Below are 19,798 nucleotides of genomic sequence, written 5' to 3'. Positions count from 1 at the left end.
CTCTCCATAACATTTAATATAGCTAGTTGATCTGTCAACCTCAAGGCAAAACATGGGAACTTATTTTGAATACTTTTTTCCTTACTGATTATAGAAGTAGTTCATGTTCATTATAGAGAATTATGGAACACATAGGCATAAGGAATGAAAAAAAATAAACGTATATCCTAATCCTATCATTAGAATGAAGAATTAGTTTAATCTCTGCTTGGTCTGTGACTTCTCCAACTGTTTAATAATGATACCAAGAAATGTATTAAACATTTTGCTTACCTGGTCTTCCTAATGATCAGTCAGTAAATTATGTTCTTAGCATCATGCAGAAAGCTGCCCTAATGAAGACATTAGAATTACTTTTCCTTTTCAAAGGCATAAATTAGGCTCTAAAAGATTTGACAAATAATACTTTTTTTATACATACTCTCTCTCTCTCTCTCTCTCTCTCTCTCTCGGTCAAAGTAGGGATTCTTCAGCCATTCTGTACTGACTCTAAAAGTCAGCAATTCCAAGCCTGGTTTGTCTGTATTTTTCCCTTTTTTGTTTGTGCAAGTAAGATTTGAAAAATGCATGTGGGTTTTGAAACTCCTGCTGCGCCAGCCACGATTTCCCATAAAAGGGGGGACATTTATTTGTGTATATGAAGCCCTGGGCGGCAGTGCTTGGTCAGACGTGAGACAGATGCATGTGTGCACAGCTGTTTGTGTTTAAGGACAGAATACAGACATAAATAAGGTTAGATATCCTTGGTTTGATGCTAGAATATTTTCATACACCATATTCAAAGGAATATCTGTCATAACTGAAAACAAGGGGAAATTTATCAGAAACAGAGCACAGACCCTTTCCCCAGAGCCAGGGTAAACAAAACCAATATGGGCCTATCAGGCGATGGTCTTGTAAAATAAACTTCATCGTACAAAAGAAAACCACCTTATTTATTCATAAAAATATTGTCAGATATTAAAGTCAGATAGTCCTGTCTTCTATGAAATTAAAGAGTAGAGCTAGATTTTTCTGGCTTGTCTGTCAGTATCAGAACTGCCATTATGTTTAAGGCTGATAACTCTAGAAGAGAATGCTTCGTGAGAGACTACTATTGCACTTTTTGCCAATAAGCCTTGTTTCCTAAGACTTTTTTTTTCTATGAAAACGTTTATATTGAAACAAAACTGCCACTTCTATAGTATATGTCAATGCAGAATGATTCCCAGGAAGATGTTTTTCTCTGCATGATACAGAAAGCACAGAATAAAAATGACAAATCTGAGATCTAAAGTCACAGATATTTTTAGAGAGATCTTAGAATTTGTTGTATGGCTATGATGACCCAGAAGTTTGAGGAGTGTCTCAGAAAAAAAGACTAACAGGGAATTTTGCTAATTCTTTTATTTATTATTTAAATTCTAACTCTTTAGCCTAATCCAGTTAAGAAAAATCATTTATATTACATGCTAGTGGGATAAAATAATTTATTGGTAAAGCAAAATTCATCCAAGTGAATTTTTCTAATGCAACCTCTAAATAATACTCATTTTCATATTATAACTGCTAAGACATTCACATCTCAAACCCTCTCCCTCCCCTCTCCCCAGGTCTTCCCTTCAAAAAAATCCCATTAGAAGTTCAGAGCAGGCCTTCAAAGTAACTTCACACTTTGTTTAGAAGGTACTCTTGTTTTGATGAAAATCCTAAAACAATTCCTTTAAAGGGTTTGTTTAAAAGAATCTAAGACACAGAGATATCCATAAGACTGAAATGCTATACTTTATTTACATAAGTTTGGACTTTGAAGAAGTGTTTTGTTTTGTTTTCTTGTCAACCCAATAAATCATACTGAAAATCATGGGTGACTTACAATGTTCAAGACCGAGAGAGAGAAGACGACTTAGTCTGTCCTTTTAACCTCTACTCTGGTAACTTGGCCATTATTAGTTTCAGTCATGTGATGAAAATAGAGAACTAAAAAATAGAATTTGCTGTTGCAATCTTTGCCTATATAATTAAGGTATTCCACACTGCATCTAAAAGTGGACACTTGCTAAAATTTTATGGGCCTTCAAAACTTGTAAAATCTCTTTTATATATATATATAGCATTTGTTTAACATAATTTTTAGAAGTACATATTTTGTATCACTCTATGTACAGTGAAATATAACAGGAAAACAATAGAAAAGGAACAAAATTATGGAGCAGTGAAAAGTCCATTTCCCCCCATAAACTTGAATACATGGAACCGTGTTAGAAAGAAGTTTATACCATAAAATAAAATGTGCTTTTTATTGCCATAGATAAATGACATAAAAGGGAAAAATTACCTTAAAAACTTACATATTTCCAAGAGGAAGCTTTTAAATTATATTTTGTATGAACTTTCTTTAGAGTATTTGTTCATTTTCTGATTTGATTATTTTATTCTGTTTATTTTTACTCAGAGTATTGTGTTAAGAATAAAGACAGAAAGCTGCTAGCAGAGAAAGAAGATTTGCAAATTTACAAGGTAAACCGCTATTTCAAGTCAAAAGAAAAAATCATGCAATCTATGGTGATGCCAAGGTTTTCTCTGACACCTGTTTAGTGCCTCGCCCACCAGCATAACACCTACAACACAGGATGAGAATGGCTTGTTTGTCTGTCCTCATCCCACTTCCTTTGTACCTGAGCTCCATGAAGGAAGATAAGACCAGATCTGAAGTCATTCTTTTATTCCACACACTTGGACAACGTCAGTTTTGCAGGTGAAAGAGCCAGTTCTACCACACAGTAAATAAGTAAAAATGTCACATTCCATCTGCTGACATTACCAGTCCTGAGGGTTCTGTGTGAAGCTCAACTCCTGAGTATTATAGGAGCAGCAACACTCCATCCTGCTTCCACAAACATGTGTCATAAATAGACCCTCTTTTGTCCCTCCCCCTATGACCCATGTCAACACACACACACACACACACACACACACACACACACACCATTTACTCTAAGATTTCTTTTTTTTTAATGTTTTATTTATTTTTGATACAGAGAGAGACAGAACATGAGAGGGGGAGGGGCAGAGAAGGAAGGAGACACAGAACCAGAAGCAGGCTCCAGGCTCTTGAGGTAGCCATCAGCACAGAGCCTGATGCGGGGCTCGAACCCTCGAACGTGAGATCTGACCTGAGCCGAAGTCGGAGGCTTAACCGACTGAGCCACCCAGGCGCACCTACTCTAAGATTTCTAAATCACCCAGGCGAGTTACCAGATTAAGCTCTGCCTTGCCCCTACTGGGCTTGAGCAGTCTCTCTGAAGCCCAGCCATTGATGTATTTGACTCTAGAGTCTTATCAACTGCCTACTTCATGCCATGACCCATCAATCTTGCTTATCTAGCTCCTGCCAGTGAGATGTGAGGGTAATGGAAAAGAGTGACCAAGAGCTGTGTCTACCTTATTGTGTTATTTTTTAAAGCAATCTCTACCCATAAGTGGGCTTGAACTCATGATGGTGAGATCATGAGTCATATGCTCTACTGATTAAGCCAGTCAGGCACCCCTCTACTTCATTTTAAATTAAATATCTCAAACATACAGAAAATCACGATACAATGAATATCTGTGTGTGATCACCACTAGCCTTATTAAACCTCAATATTTTGCCACTTTCTTCACATCTCTCTCTTCTTTAACACACAGAATAGATATGGTTAAGCTTATCATGCTGCCTACCTAGAACCTACCTCATGCCCCTTCCCATGACATATATAAAGGTCAACACTGACCCACATTTGATGTATATTATTCCCTGGCATGGCTTTGTTTATTGACTACAACTGAATACATCTATAAACATTGTATAGCACTGATTTACTTGTTATATATAAATACACAGGTTTCATATTTTACCGTTAATCCTACAAATTTTCTTTCAATATGATATGTTTGTGATTTATAGATGTTGATTTTGAGTTATCTCTATGTTTGTTCTCAGAAGTATATAAATAATTCAGAACCTGAAATGTCCTCTTTCTAATGTTTATGCATTCTGGAGGGAATACATTCATTGTAAATAACTAAAATCTTTTTCTAAAGTATTGCATATAATACTCTGGTTTCTCTTCAGATCATATAAATCTTTCACCTTTTAAAGTATTGCATATAACTACAAAAGCACTTCAAAAGTATGTCTTGTTGCAAAACTGCCAATTAAACTTCATGTTTGCCCATTTTGCTAGTAGACAAGATAGGAAATTTCCTCACAAATGAACAAATAAATTGAGATACGACACTCAATGACATATTTATTCCTTACTTGTAAGATACCAAGATTCTGGATAACTACCAATATTCATCAGAATAATTTAGAAAAACAAGTTTTCTTCAGCAAAAATAAAATTTTTAAGCAAATAGGAAAAGGAGAAGTTAAAAATATGCATGTACATTTATGCACTTAATATTTAGAGTGAAATACATTGACAATATTAATTTTAATTATTGAAATGCTCTCTGGTACATAAAAACATATAGTGCTCTTTCCTCAATTTGTGTGAAACAGTACTCTAATATTATTTTTTTAAAAATAAGGAGCACCCTGCTTAGATTTCCTAAATCAGTTGCAAAATACATAACAAGAGAGAGCCTTGAATGAAAAATCCATGGATTCACATTTTTGTTCTTAAATTAGTGATGCAATGACAGTAAAGAACCAAACATAAAAAGGATGTAGTGGACAGAAGATTGAATATTGAATCAACTGTTTTATATGTTGATTAATGTGCTGCCTGAAAGCTTATATGTTGGCAATTTTCAACCAATAGTACTTGTTAACCAGGCTTAAAAGATCCCTCTAACTTGTAAGATAGTATTAGCATTGGCAATAACAATAAAAGCTACATCTCATTGAGCTTTGAACAGATTCCAGACACTATATATAGTAATATGCATAGTATATGCACAGATTGCATTTTGTAATAAATATTTAATAATTTTCTTGATAATCCAGTAAGAAGGGTTTCTGTAGGATTTTTTTTTGTTTGGTTTTTAAAAATTGTTTGTTTTGTTGTTGTTGCTGCTCCTACATATTATGGTTTGGGAAACTGAAATTTAGAAAGATGAAGAAAATTTTCCAAGGTCACCCAACTAATAAGTGGGAGATCCAAACCCAGACCTACATGATTCTAAAATAAGGTTGCCAAATTTAACAAATACAGGTGTAAAACAACCAGTTATTTTGAATTTCAGATAAACATTTTTCTTAGTATAACTATGTCCCATATACCATTAGGGACATAGATATGCTAATTACTAATGGTTTATCTGAAAGTCATATTTATCTGGAAATGTTGTGTTTTAACTGGCAATTCTACTCTAAAGTTGATCCAGAGTCTAAACTCTGTTATTGTGACTCTCCAGAACTAGAAAGTTTGCCCTGGATGAAGAAGGAGACAGACATGATTTTGCTTTTCAGGAAAAGTGAAGGTCAACTGTAACTGTCTAGCTGCCCCTTCAGCGTTACACCATAGTTCACTGGTTCTCAAATTATAATAGCTGTAAATATCACCTAAAGTGCTTATTGAAATACACGTTATCCACCGAAACTGTGGCTAAGCCCAGAAGTGTATATTTTTAACAAACACTCCAGATGTTTCTGATGTAGGCAGTCCTTGGCCTGTTCTTTGAGAAATAGTGAAATAGCTGGCCCACTCAAGAGAAACATGTCATTGGAAAATGTGCTAGGAAAAGTAAAAATCATCTTAGGAACCATGTGGGTTTCCCTACGAAGGCTGACTAAAATTATTAGAAATGCAATCTGGAAAACACAAGCTGAGAAAAGATCGGCTAGACCTTCCTGTTGTCATGACATCCAAAGGTCAGTGATATTTTTAAAACTGCGGTAACCAATTAAATCAATGCATATTTGATAGTCTCCTATTGTTCTTCTGGACACTGGTCATGGGAATTAAAGCTGATGTCCTTGAACATGCTATAATATATAATATTTTAATAATTCCTTTTCTTTACTGCTAAGTAACTCCTTTCCACGCAGAGCCTGTTCTAGCTGTTGATGTCGGTCATTCAGGGCAGAGACAATTCAATCATTCTAATCTTTCAGATTTTGAATTACATACTGATCTTTAGAACCATCATACAGATTAAGACACTAAGACTCAATTTAAGTAAATCAGTGTAGCTAAATGTTTTTCTGCTAAAAGCTATAAAGGAGTTCAAATCCCAAGAAATCTTAGAAAGATATAATTAAATTACTTTGACATTTCCCCCTCCACATTCTTTCAAATGTTGTCAGTAGACATTTTAGTATCCACATTCTTAACCACTGCAGTATACTTCCTCACTTTAAACATACACAGTATTAAAAAAAATCTTATTCAGTAATTTGGTAACAATGAGGGCCAGAATTGGGGAAGTGGTATTAAACACAGAGAGGAGAGAACAAATACTAAAGACATTTTGACAGCAAAATCAATACAAGTTGGTAATTTATTAAATATGTAGGATGAGTATCATATCAATTTTTCTCTATTGTCATTATGATCATTTTATTATTAATTTTATCTTGCCAAGTAGTATGACATACATGTTTTGGGTATCTAGTGGATGTGAAGGATTCATATTCTTTCTTCATTTCATTAGATGATGGTTGGTGAAGGCTAGTCTTCTAAATATTCACTTGGAGCCAAAGTCCCACTGCCCTGATTTATTGTTTTATCCCTCCTAAGAAGAAGAGCCAAATGCCACCAGGAGACAATAGTTGACCAAGACTTCTAAATAAATGTTAATTTTATATGCTATCCAAATGATTTCTCAAGTTGTATATACTGAAAGACAATGTGAAATAGATTTGAACTTGCAATAAATCTCGTAGCCATGGATCCAGTAAGTTGTCATAGTGAATTTTCAGACACATTATTAGGTCTGAATTATTTCCCAACTATATTAGACTCTGAAACTATTTTTCTGAGGATCCTGTCTTGGGTATGATATTCCATCAATGCACATACATACTCACTTAGAAGTACTTTATGTTGGGGCGCCTGGGTGGCTCAGTTAGTTAAGCGTCCAACTTCATCTCAGGTCATGACCTCACGGTTCGTGAGTTAGAGCCCTGCATTGGGACTCTCTGCTTTCAGCACAGAGCCCATTGCAGATCCTCTGTCTCTCTCTCTCTCTCTCTCCTCCCCCACTTAAGCCCTCCAACTCTCAAAATAAACAACAAAAAGAAGTACTTTATGTTAACATGTTCTGAACTAATGGTGGGAGACAGGTTTCTCATACCTCTTACATAACTTAAAGCAGGAGTGTTGTGTAGCCATTTTCTTCTTCCATGAAGACATTTTGTTATTACCTATTCTTTCTAGACAGCTGAGTTCCTGGGTAAATGAGATGGTGCTATTCTGTTCTTACTAGGAATTATGTATCCCCCCAATAGATAGCATATGTAATCCCATCTACCTGACGAATTCTGGGTCCTTTTCCTTTTCACATGAGTTCTCTAATAAGCTTAACCGTTTCTTCAAAACTGCCTGTTAAGATTTTGAATAAGATTGCACTGTAGATACAGATTATTTTAGAGAAGATTGCCAGTTTAAGAAAATTGAATCATCCATTTCATAAAAATGGTCTTGTTATTTATCACACTATCCCTCCATTTATTTAAGTCACCTTTATTTCATAAGGTTTATTTTTCAGTCTAGGGTCTCCATTTGGTTCTATGTTTTCCTTTTTTTTCCTCTCTTTAATTTCCAGTTTTCAATTGAGACTTCCATCCATTGAAATCATCCTTTTTTGTTTGTTTATTGTTGTTTATTGAGGACAATTACATCACTTTAAAAGCCTTGTATAGTGGTTCTAACAAGAAGTTCATCTTCACTCTATTTTGTTTCCTCTTGAATATGTATTTCTTGGAGTGACTGGGAGGCTTAGTTGGTTAAGTGTCCAACTCCTGGTATCAGCTCAGGTAGTGATCTCCTGGTGATGAGATCAAGCCCCACTTCAGTCTTTACACTAAGTATGGAGCCTGCTTGGGATTCTCCTCCTCTCTCCCTCTCCTCCTCCTTTCTCTGTTCTCCCCCCACTCATGCATGCTGTCTCTCAAAACAAACAAACAAACAAACAAATGAAATTGTGTTTCTTTTTCTCGGTTTTTCATATTTTGGGTAACCTTGGAGTGTGTCTGGATATTATACGTTTTAAGTCGTGGAGATTCTGAATTCTATTTTCTCTGATGAGCATTGCTTCTGTTTTAACAAATAATTTTCTCTACTGGGCTTGAATTTCAAACTCTTCTGGATTTCTTGAGTGGCTTCTCCAGTCTAGTTCAGGCCTTCTGCCTTTAGCTGCTACACTTTGAGTCTACTTTGTGCATTCATAGTTCAAGGGATAGAGATTTGGGCAGACAGAATTAGGAGATCCCTTACCCATGTGAGGTTTACCTCCTCTCCCCTGTAGCATGTTTTGTGGATACATGCTTCTAACTCAGCTGGCTAGGTCCGGGTCTTTCCACGTGGATCCCTAGCCCACTATCTGCCCCTGAATGGCACTTAGTCCTGGATAAGAGCTATAAAGAGGAATTTGCTTAAAGAGAGCTCCCTGTGTTCCCTCCTCTAAGTGAACATGGATTCCTCACCAGGTCTGTCTTCTGTTCACTGCCCAGTACCTTCAGGTAATTATTTTGTGTGTTACCTCCAGATTTTATAATTACTTTCTATATACTTTTTTCTGATAGAGTCTTAGCCCATCATTTTAAGAAATAGAACTCCTAACTAAAAACTGATCTTCCAAACTACAAAGGTATTTATTGAATCTATGATTTCAAATTGAATTTGTTTGAAATACTGTCTTTACACCACTAGAAACTGCTTTTAATTGCTGGTGATCCCAACATGACTAGACACTCGATGTGAACATCTAGATTCCAAGAATTCTTTACATTGTCATTATATCATAGCCTTTCTTTGTCCGTATGTCCACTGACCTACAACCTCAAATAGCAAAGTTGGAAGTAATAAACTCCTGATTATTGCTTTTAATAAAAACAAATAGAGACACTGGGCAGTTTTGACTCAAGTGAGGTTAAGAAATTCCACAGGATCTGTTTTCCCATGGCACCCTTCATCCCTGTTCCTGTTTTAGGTGCATAGCCTGCTCTTCCACATTTCTGCTTGAAACTAATTTTAATCTCTTTTTATTGGGTGGGTTCATCAAATTACTCATTGTTGTTTATTTTCTCAACTTTTACATCTTCCCAGTTGTATTTTATCTCTATTTATCTCTGTCTTTCATGTTTACTTCACTTTTAATGGGCCACCCCCCACACCTGTAGCCTCCCCCTGAGAAAGCTTTTTAATCGAGTGGTCCCTGTAGTCTTCTTACATTCTCAAATCTTTATACATAATGGCATAGACAGGTTACAAATGTCTAAATTTCTTTCCTTCTTTGACATCATCCATTTCCTCCCAACTAAGAGTTGTTCTTGAAATAATGTAAATAAGTGCTTAGGATTTTATCCTAATACCTCCACTCAGTGAGACATCAGTAGTAATAAAACAGCAGGGACATGTTACAGGGAATTTTCTAGGTTCTACAACTTAATGACTAAAGGGAATCTTTATTTAATTAAAATTTTATATCTGTCTTATTTCCGCTCATAAACAACACTGAATTTCTCAGGGCCCTTATTTGCATTTTCCATTTCCTTTACGTTAATGATGTCTTGAATTCTTGGCTAGACCTCATCAGAAAAGTCATTTTCCCTTGAGTATCAGTAGCAAATGAAGTATACCTCTTAGACATACTTTACATTTCCCCAAAGCTTCAGAATAAAGCAAGTCACTGCCAAGGCCATCATCAAGGGGTGTCCCAAATCCCACAGGTCTAGACATTTAATCAGAGAGGTCAGACGAGACACAAATAAACTGTCAATAATTACATTTTAATGTTTTTTTTTTTTACTTGTAGGTTGAAAGAAAGATAATTTGCAGTTCTATGCAGATATAAAATAGTTCTGCACGCATACTCTGTGAGAGAGACTGTTCAAGCACTTTACCAACATTTGCCCAGTTATGGTGGGTTCTATTCTTATCCTCATTCTGTTAATATTCAAAAACTTGTATAATGTCATACAGCTAGATTAGTCAGAGTTGGGGTTTGGATCACTGTGCTATCTTAGTATGTGTCATTCATGCCCTAATAGAGAAGAGTACTCTCCAAGAAAGGATCAAATCAAACAATAAATGAAATAGAGATGCCAAGAAAAAATAAGGTGCTCAAAAAGCCTTGGAAAATATAAATATAAATGAGTCGTAATAAAGTGAAGGGGAATGCATAATGTAAGTATCAAATTACCTCATATGAAATTGCCATTGTTTATAGCAAAGTGTCTGAATTCCAACAATTTCAAATGGTTCAATCAAATACTAACTCAAGATACTTGAAGTAGATATTCAAAGAAAAACGTCTAATAATAGGTTGGAATTAAAAAGGTAAGCTGTTTTAGTAGGATCTGGAAACTAGTGATATGTGGCCAGGTGAGATGGCAGAAGTGAGGAAGCATAGGGATAGAAAACTGTGCTCAAGGTTTTGTCTTCGTGAAGAGACACACAGCTGGGAACAAGAATACATTAGTGTGGCGGGCAGTGGGTTAGGATCTTATTTTTGTAGAAGAGTGGAGAAATATGTGTTTGATTACAAGCATCAAAAAAGGAAGGATGTTTCTGGGGAACTGACCTTCACTGCAGGCATGTAGCCAGAGTCTGCAGAAAAGGCAGGTCAGGAAGGATGGTGGGTGTTCAGGACCCCACCCTTTACAAAGCCCGTTGGGAATGGCAAAAAGGAATTTCTCACACCTGGTCAGAGCCTCACTCTCTGTGGGTGGCATTATCCACAGCTGTACATAATCTAGATATGCTAGTCTTTTATGAGCTGCCTCTGGTGGAACACAACAATGTAAAAATACTGTGACCTAAAGACATTGCCCTACTTTGAACTCTCTGCAAAACTGTAAACATTGCTGACATTTCTTGATGTCAATTTGATTGTATTTTTTGGCATTTTTTCTTAATTGGTTTTGACTGGACTGAGAGATACTGATGACTACAGTATTCTTATTATATCCACAATTTTCCAAAAAAATTTTACAAACATAGAGCACACTATATTTAAACTGTTTAACATAAAAATTTAAATATGACTTTAATGCTTATGAACATGAATAGAGTTTGAGGTAGAATCTGAAGAACTGTATTTTTCTCTAATGTCCATTTCATTTTGCTTATCTGTTGAACAGGAAGTTCCCTGAGCTGTCATGAATTCTATGCTTTGGAGTGCCCTTGAAGAGCTAGGATTTCCTTTTTTACTTTCTGTACAGAATTAGGATATTTAATGGACACAGCACACTTACAGCCAAGTCTAAGTTTATTGAAGAGGGAAATGGAAAATTCAAACTTAGGGAAAATACTAATTTGAACACATTGTTTGATATGTTTATTTTAGCAGCATACTAAATCTAGTGGAAAGAGGAAGAACTATATTAATAAACTCTTATGTTAAAACAAAGTAAAAAAAAGTTACTTGAATTGGAAGTAGTAATATAATTTATGACCTTCTGGGAAAATTAGCTTTCTGGGGGATAACTGAAACCAGTTGCACCCACCAAAGGCTACATCCATGAGGATGTTTAAAAAAGAAAAAAATATATATAAAGTATGCTAGAAAAAAATATCATACCCACTGATGGGAGTCAAGGGGTCAGCAATCAATTTCTACTAAAAATGGAGTGGATTCAGATAAGATAAATCATTCCATTAATGACAATGATCAAATATGTAGTTAACCCTTGAACAACATAGGAGTTGGGGCACTAACCCTCAAAACAGTCAAAAATCTAGATATAATTTTTGACTTGCCAAAACCTTAACTACTAATAACCTATTATTGACTAGAAGCCTTACCAGTAACATAAAGATATGATTAACACATATTTTGTTGTTACATGTATTATGCACTATATCCTTACAATAAAGTAAGCCAGAGAAAAAAATGGTAAGAAAATCATAAGAGAAAACACACTTACAGGACTGTATTATATTATTGAAAAACATCCACAAGTAAGTGAACCCATGCTGTTCAAGCCTTGAACAACGGTCAAACATTGATATGTTTATGTGATAAATTACATCCTCCTTCCTATACTCTGGCTGTGATGTGAAAAATGTTAAGAACAATGAAAAGAAAAAAGAAAAGAAAGAAAAGGGGAAGGAAGGAAGGAAGGAAGGAAGGAAGGAAGGAAGGAAGGAAGGAAGAAGAAAAAGAGATGATAAAGCCTATTGAATTGACACATAAAATTTTAGGTACTAGAATGTGTAGAAGAAGCTGACTTTAGACAAACTGAAGCCTGAATCTGCTGAGGAATGCTCTGGGTTTTTGGGAAATTGATCTTGGTTTTACCCAATATCTCAGTAAACATTCTGGAATATGCTAGAATTGTCTACATCAGCCACTTGCTTCTTATGAGCAAGGCAATCTTTAGAACAAGATGTGAGGGAGATCAAGAAATAAAGCCTTCTGTAAGAATTACAAAAGGAACTTCACGGTCTAGTAGAATCCTCACTGCTTGTTGGTGATATTCACCCTCCATATTCTTTGTCATTAAAAATACGTTGCATCTTCTTCTGTGGGCATTTCTCCATCAAGAAGACTACCACCTCATGTTAACAGACATGACAAAGTTTAACTATTAGTAGAATGGATACCAGAATTAAATTCTAAATTAGCAAGTGGGAAAACAATTTTAAATAGCAAAGTTAAAGATAGAACAAAAATAAAATCAGACACATCTGTGTTGGTGAGGAAGACCTTCCTCTGCCCCAGGGCCTTTTAGCGATACTTGGAGTCAAATTGATGTGATATAGACAAAAAGGAGAAAATGAGATTTCATAGGTGAATGTACCAGGAATCCACACAGGCACGAGATTCCAAAGGGAATGGGGAAACCGAAGAAGTTTATATGGGCTGAGGAGAGGGAGGGCCGGAGGACACAAAGGGGAGGAAGGCCATCAGCTGGAAGGCTAAGGGAGGTATTTGGAAAAACAAAGATTATCCTATTTTGCAGATAAGTTCCTTAGGTAAAGGGGGGTCTCTGTTAATAGCTCTCTTCCTGGCGCAGGCCCTTCTTTCTAATGTAAATTTAGGCCGTAGAGGGGGAAAGCAGCTTTTCCTGCATATGCTGGGTTTTGACTACTTTTAACTCAAAATAATCTTTATGCCAAAGTGGTGCCTTCTGGCGTGTCTCATCCTGCACTCCTTCACCTGAAACGCTAAAAGTAATCAAGATTAATTTCTCTCTTTACAGTTTTTAAAATTCAATGATATGGATGAAAAGTCAATTATTTTGCCACAGAGGAAGCCTAGGTGAAATCAGAATAGTAAAGATTTTACTGATCATAAACCATAAATTTATTAATAAAAAATTAAGAAGATATAAAAAGGCAATGAGAAACACTTCATTATAAAAAACTATCTGGAAATTAAGAATTATCTTTCTAAAGAAACTTTAACAAACTAAAAACTAACATTTCAAAGTTATAGATAGTACAAGGAGATAATATGATACCAAAAATAGGGTATAACTAAAATAGGATTACTTTCATATTTACAGAAGTTACACAGTGTAAAATTAGAAAAAGACCAGCAAAATTAGCCAAGAGAAAATAAATAAACAAAGTTAATAACAAAGGTTGGAAAAGGAGAAAGAGAAAGCAAAATGTTTAAGAAAGTATAGATAGGCCCAAAGTGCATTATTTGAAAAGGCAAGTAAGAAAACAATTCCTAGCAAGATTGATTAAGGGGAAAACATAGAAAGGAAAATGATACAAGTTTAGAAATGAGGAGGAGAAATACTGCAGTGGGTAATATAAGAACTATGAAAGAACGCCATCTCCAACATACAATGCATGGTAGATTCCTCACAGTACACACATCCACACCCTGGTCGTTGTGTATTTTTTCACCTGACTTTAGACTTGGTGATGAGACTTTCTTTAACTGGTAATATATGGGTGAAAGGAGAGTGTGGCAATCTGAGCCTCACCCTTCAGAGACTTCAGGTGTTTCTGTACTCTCTCTTTGCCTCTGACACAGCCATAAAAAGGATACGCCCTTGCTAGCCATCTCTCTAAGACAGATGTGAGAGACACATGATAAAAAGGGGTCAGCCAAGCCCACCAGAAATCAGTGACCCTCATGTAAGTACAGATGAATAAGGAAGATCAGCTGAGATAAGCAGATATGCTCCAGACCTGGGAGAATAAAACACCATTGTTTCCATTTCTAAGTTTAGAGCCGGTCTGTTGTGTAAGCATTACTGAGTATAAGTGAACGCTTTCATCACAACGGGCACAGACACAAGGTTTCACAACTGATTTTTGCTAATCTTACATACAGACTGTAAGGACGCATGTCTGAAACTGACTCCATGAGACAATAGAACGGCACACATTGCCCAAGGCAGGAGGGACCACCCTTGTAACACCCAATCACGAAAGGCCAGCTAACACCCTTAACATTTCTAAGGGCGGGCCTAGAAGGCTAGTTACACCCTACGTGAGGGTCCTGGGTCCTGGGTCCACTCTGTAATTGGTTAACACTCTAAATGTTGTGATTGAGTCCCGCCAAAAGTAACAAATACTCTAGGCGATGTGAATGGTTAAACCTGCTGTCATTAATATTGTATAATAATGATTGGATCCCTGTACCTGTGGCACAATTTCCTGTAACTCCCCCTCCCCAAGCCCATAAAGGCCCTACCCGCCTTTGTTCGGGGCTCTCAGCACGGATCCACTGTGCTGGTGAAGTCTGTGAGCCCGAGCTTGGGCTTGGCCAGCCTAAGCCCGTAATAAAGCCCTTTGCTTTTGCATGCGTGACTCGGTCTCCCTGGTAGTCTCTGGTTTTGGGGGGCGATATTAAAATCTGGGTATAACACAGACAATTTTAGGATAAACTGGATCTTTACTAGAAAGAGGGGGGGAAAGGCAGGCAGAAAAGAGGTGGAGGGAGTGGTAGAAAGAAAAAGAGAGGAAAAGCGGGGAGAGAGAAAAACTATAGCCCAGTTTTTTTTAATGCACAGCACAATTTATAAACATAATATTACTTTAAAAGTCTGACTAGTAACTCAAAAAATTCACATTTTATGACCAAGAATGGCTAAGGAATTTAACATTTGTTCAAACCTTTCTCTGTTGTCCTTCTGGCATAACAATTCTGTTTGTTAAACGGACTGATGTTGTCCCACATCTTCTGAATCCTCTGTTCTATTCATTTCAATCATTTTAGTCTTTGGGTTTCAGTTTGGACAATATCTTTCGACCCATCCTCAAGTTCACTAATGTTTTCCTTAGCTTGTTGAGGGTGCAAATGGGCCCTAACAAAGGCATTATTTCTTTCTGTTACCATCCCTGTTATTTCTAGCATTTCTACTTGATTTTATTTTAATAAATATTATCATGTATACTTGAACAACAATGATTATATTTTATATGTGTTAATAAGATCTTCTGTACCTTCTATATCCAATTAAGAAGGGTGAGTTAAAGTCTCCCACTAAGATTGCCAGTTTGTGTTATTCATCTTTTGAACTATGTTACTGGTTGAATACAGGTTTATGATTACGATATCTTTCCACTGGAAGCTATCACTATGAAATGTTCTTCTTAATCTCTAATAATGCTTTGTGCCTTAAAGACTACATTTTCTTGAGAAGGATAGACACACCAGCTTTCTTTTGGGTACTGTTTATATGATATAGTCATTTCCTATCATTTTCTTTTTAAACTTTCTATGTATTTATATTTAAGAGGTCTCTTGTAAACTGCCTGTAATTATGTTTGGCTCTTTATCCAATCTGACAATCTTATCTTTTTCTTTCTTTAAGTAATCTCTATGTCCAACATGGAGCTCCAACTCATGACATCAAGATCAAGAGTTGAATGCTCTACCAACTGAGCCAGCCAGGCACCCCATGACAATTTTATTCTTTAACTCAAACTATTTAGAGCTTTTACTGGTAGACACATAGATCTTCAGGGAAGGCCTTGTTGCCCTACTGTAGGGAGTGTTATCAGAAGATAGTGTCCTGCTGTCAGCTCCTTTGGGGTCAGCCCCAGCTTACAAGAAGCATTTCACCCAAGTTCTTCAGCTCTTTCTAGTGCCACATGCATCTGGTGACTGAGCACGTTCTAAAGGCCTGGGTATTTCAATCCAACACTAGACAACTCTGTTGGTAATACCTGCTCTGGTTGGCAGAGAATTTGTCATGCCTGAATTTCAGTTATCCTCTCTCCCTGCCCCATTCACCTATCTCTGGCTTTCCCCTGTTCTTCAGCCATGGCCTATGATGGAAACATGACAGAAATCTGTTACATCGACCCTGTCTGTTGGAGATTCAGCTCTGTTCTTCTGTGTTTCTAACCCCTGCACAACGGAGCTCAAATCTGTCAAACTTCTCTCAAGGGAGGCCTGTGGAATGCTTTGAGACAGGTCTCCATTTCCTAAGTACTACAATACTACAATACAGTTATCCTGCCTATAAAGCCTGCAGACCTGGCCCTTGGGCTCCTTGACACACACAGCAGAGTTCAGCAAACATGTGGTGGAAAAAAAAAAAAAACAGCAGCAAATTTGAGTTCTTACACCAGACCCCTAAACCAGTATAACCTTTGCTGATTTCTATTTCTCCAGCAGAGATCTTTTCTGCTTAGATAATCCCAATGTTGGCCCACGTTCACACTCAGTATCAGCAAAATCTCCAAACAGGGAAAAAAGAAAACAGCAAGAGATCATCAGCTCACTTTGGGAAGGTTCTTCCTCTTTGGAATTTTAGTTGTTCTCATAATCTGTACTTACATAGTGTCTGAACACTAAAAAATAGGATTTAAAAAATTATTCAACTTCTCTAGCTATTACAGTGGGAGTATTGGTCTACTGTGACCTTCTACATCCTACTCAAAGTAGACCCCGTCACTGATAAACCCTTCCCTTACTCTTCTCCTTCTTGATCCATTCTGCTGCCAAGTCCCATTGATCCTGTTTCCCCAAGGTAGGTTGGATCTTTTCCTTGTCCTCTCTCTTTTTGTGGCCATTACTTGGTCATTCCAAGATGGTCACAATGATACCAGTTTCTCCTGCACAGCTACTTGGACACTTCTGTAGACTAACCATTGTTAAACATAGATCTAATGATTTGGGTTTCCAGGAAGAATGTTCCCATGGCTTTTGCCATAGTTGAAGCAAAAGTTTTCCCCCAAGATATCCCTTGTTTAATCATTTCCATCATTTATGCTTCATTCAAATCAGACTGGTGTTCCATTACCATGCTCCACAAACTGCCAATATTTGCACTTTATCCATGCTACTCTCTCTACTTGACAAGTTATATTTAATCATCTTTCCTCTACACATCTGCTTCTAGAAATCCTCCCCATTCTTCATGCCCTGTTTAAATGCTGCCTTAGCCTTAAAGTCTTCACTTGTTCTCCAACAAGATCTCCTGATTTTGCCTTCCTTTAAATCTTCTGTTATATAGTTTTAACTTATTTCCTGGTGCTTACTTCTTACTTCTTGCTTGTGGTGCTATCTTACCTTATATTTGAATATCTCCACTACTAAAATGTAAAATTTCAAGATCAGGGACCTATGTGTACTATGTTGTATTAAATATACATTAACTAAGCACATTTTACACAATGAAGAATAATCAACATTTGTAAAGGAACAAGAGAGTAATGTGAGTGATCAAAAATAGGCTGGTCTCTAATTGTATAGAGAGACTTTCTAATGTGGGGGCCTAGTCTCCCCCTTTTCCACTTTGTTTTTCACCATATCGCTGCAATATTGGAGGTAGGAGGTATTCAGATTACCTGTAATGGATGCTTGGCCCAAGGAAAACCTCTTGTCTTTTCTCTTTCAGCTAGATCACCCTCAATTCATTGCTATAGAGAAACATGATTTGGAACAAGTACATAATGTAGCTCTAGGCAGCATAATATGTTTGTCTTCATTTACAAGTCAAAGTTTAAAAATTCAGTATTTGTCTGCAAAGTGCTTTCAGCACCTCAGAGGAGTAACATAATCCAAATACAAAGTACGATTATGTTGTTATCTTCAGCTTCCCAGTTTATGAGGTCATGCTTATTACTCATGAAGTTGGATACTTTACATTTCTACAAATCCTTCCCAGAAATAGTCCCACCCTACATAAAACTGTTCAAAGTGAAGATCCTTAGTTTTAAAGTAAAAATAAATAAATGATGAAACTGGGTAAAACGATCTGTTAAGCTCTGCTTGGGATAAAAGAGCATCAATGGGAAACTTTATAAAATATGCAGAGAAACATTTGTGCATTAGCTAAACTCTGTTCTTTATCGCCTGCAGCGTATCCACTGTCATATTCTATAAAACTGTGAATTATGAGTTGCCAACAAGCACTTATCATTGCCCATCATCAACCTATGTGGAGACATTACAAAAGGAGAGTTCTTTCCTAACCTTGCATACTCTGGCATAAGCTATTTTGGCGGTATCTACATAAAAACAAACACGAAAACAAAAAAACTATTGAACTCAGTAACTTGGTTTAAAAATAGACAAATTAATAGATAATAGAGACTGTGCAGCCTGTAGTTAATAATGTAAATCATGTAAATAAAACAAATATAGGGGTGCCTGGGTGGCTCAGTTGGTTAAGCCTCTGACTTTGGCTCACATCATAATCTCAGGGTTTCCAAGTAAATGTTACTTTTTTTCCCTGCCTTAAACTAATGAAGAAGAGTCTCAGAAATATGTACTACCTTGCCAAAGATTTGAAGTTGAGCTTTAAATCCTGATCTGTTAAATACCAAAGTTTTCTCCATGCTACAAAAGAGAAAAAAAAAAAGTTAGTATGGACTTTTGTAAAGGAAGTTCAGCTAGAATGAATGAACAGTTTAGCATAGATCCTGTTCTTTTCTTATAACTTAACCCTGGGGAAAGAGCTCAAATCATTCAAATGCTTTAGTGAGAAATAATTCTGTTCACAGAAAATTTAAATTTGAAAGTTTGCAAGAGAAAAGCTAATAGCAGGGTACAATAGGGAGGGAGTGTAACATTATGGAAGATGGAAACTTCAATCTTTCTGTTAGTTGCTAAGGGAATATTTTGTTGTTTCAAATATGTTTAGACTGGTAGTTTTCAGACTGACAGACTAATGGATGATAGTTCAAAACAGATAAAGAGACTTCATGTAGGTCTTCCTTCAGCATGTGGGGAAATGTACATAAACATGGATTCAGCTGCAAACATATTGGGTATATGGTTTGAATATACGGTTTGCCTTTGTGAACCTACTTCCAAAGGATACTTTAAAGGGTATGAAATATTCACCTTAGTAAAGTATGTCTGTTAAAAATGTTCCCAGGGGCGCCTGGGTGGCTCAGTCAGTTAAGCCTCTGGCTTCAGCTCAGGTCAGATCTCACCTTCGTGGGTTCGAGCCCCGCGTCACACTCTGTGCTGACAGCTAGCTCAGAGCCTGAAGCCTGCTTTCGGTTCTGTGTCTCCTTCTCTCTCTGCCCCTCCCCCTCTCATGCTCTGTCTCTCTCTGTATCAAAAATAAATAAAACATTCAAAAATAATGTTCCCAAATTTCTGCTAAGTAGCAGTTGAATTTAGTTCTACTTTTTAGTTCATCACCTTTTGCCATATGAATTTGACCTTGAGAATTAAGAAGTACTTTATTTTTTTTAATGTTTATTAATTTTTTTTGAGAGAGAGACCACGTGTG

The 19,798-nt window shown here is 36.5% G+C and overlaps 1 long non-coding RNA gene across 1 annotated transcript; it reads right to left on the bottom strand.

Annotated features, from left to right (window-relative positions):
• Positions 1-273: 273 nt before the first annotated feature.
• Positions 274-18,880, bottom strand: LOC115305707. The gene is made up of 3 exons (XR_003914954.1): positions 18,831-18,880; positions 17,901-17,972; positions 274-332 (listed from the first exon to the last, which is right to left on the bottom strand). It is a non-coding gene; the product is annotated as an uncharacterized LOC115305707 (long non-coding RNA).
• Between the last annotated feature and the right edge of the window lie 918 nt (positions 18,881-19,798).

This window comes from Suricata suricatta, chromosome 10, assembly GCF_006229205.1.
Source record: "Suricata suricatta isolate VVHF042 chromosome 10, meerkat_22Aug2017_6uvM2_HiC, whole genome shotgun sequence".
Classification (NCBI taxonomy): Eukaryota; Metazoa; Chordata; class Mammalia; order Carnivora; family Herpestidae; genus Suricata; species Suricata suricatta.
This window is presented reverse-complemented; position numbering and strand designations above follow the sequence as displayed.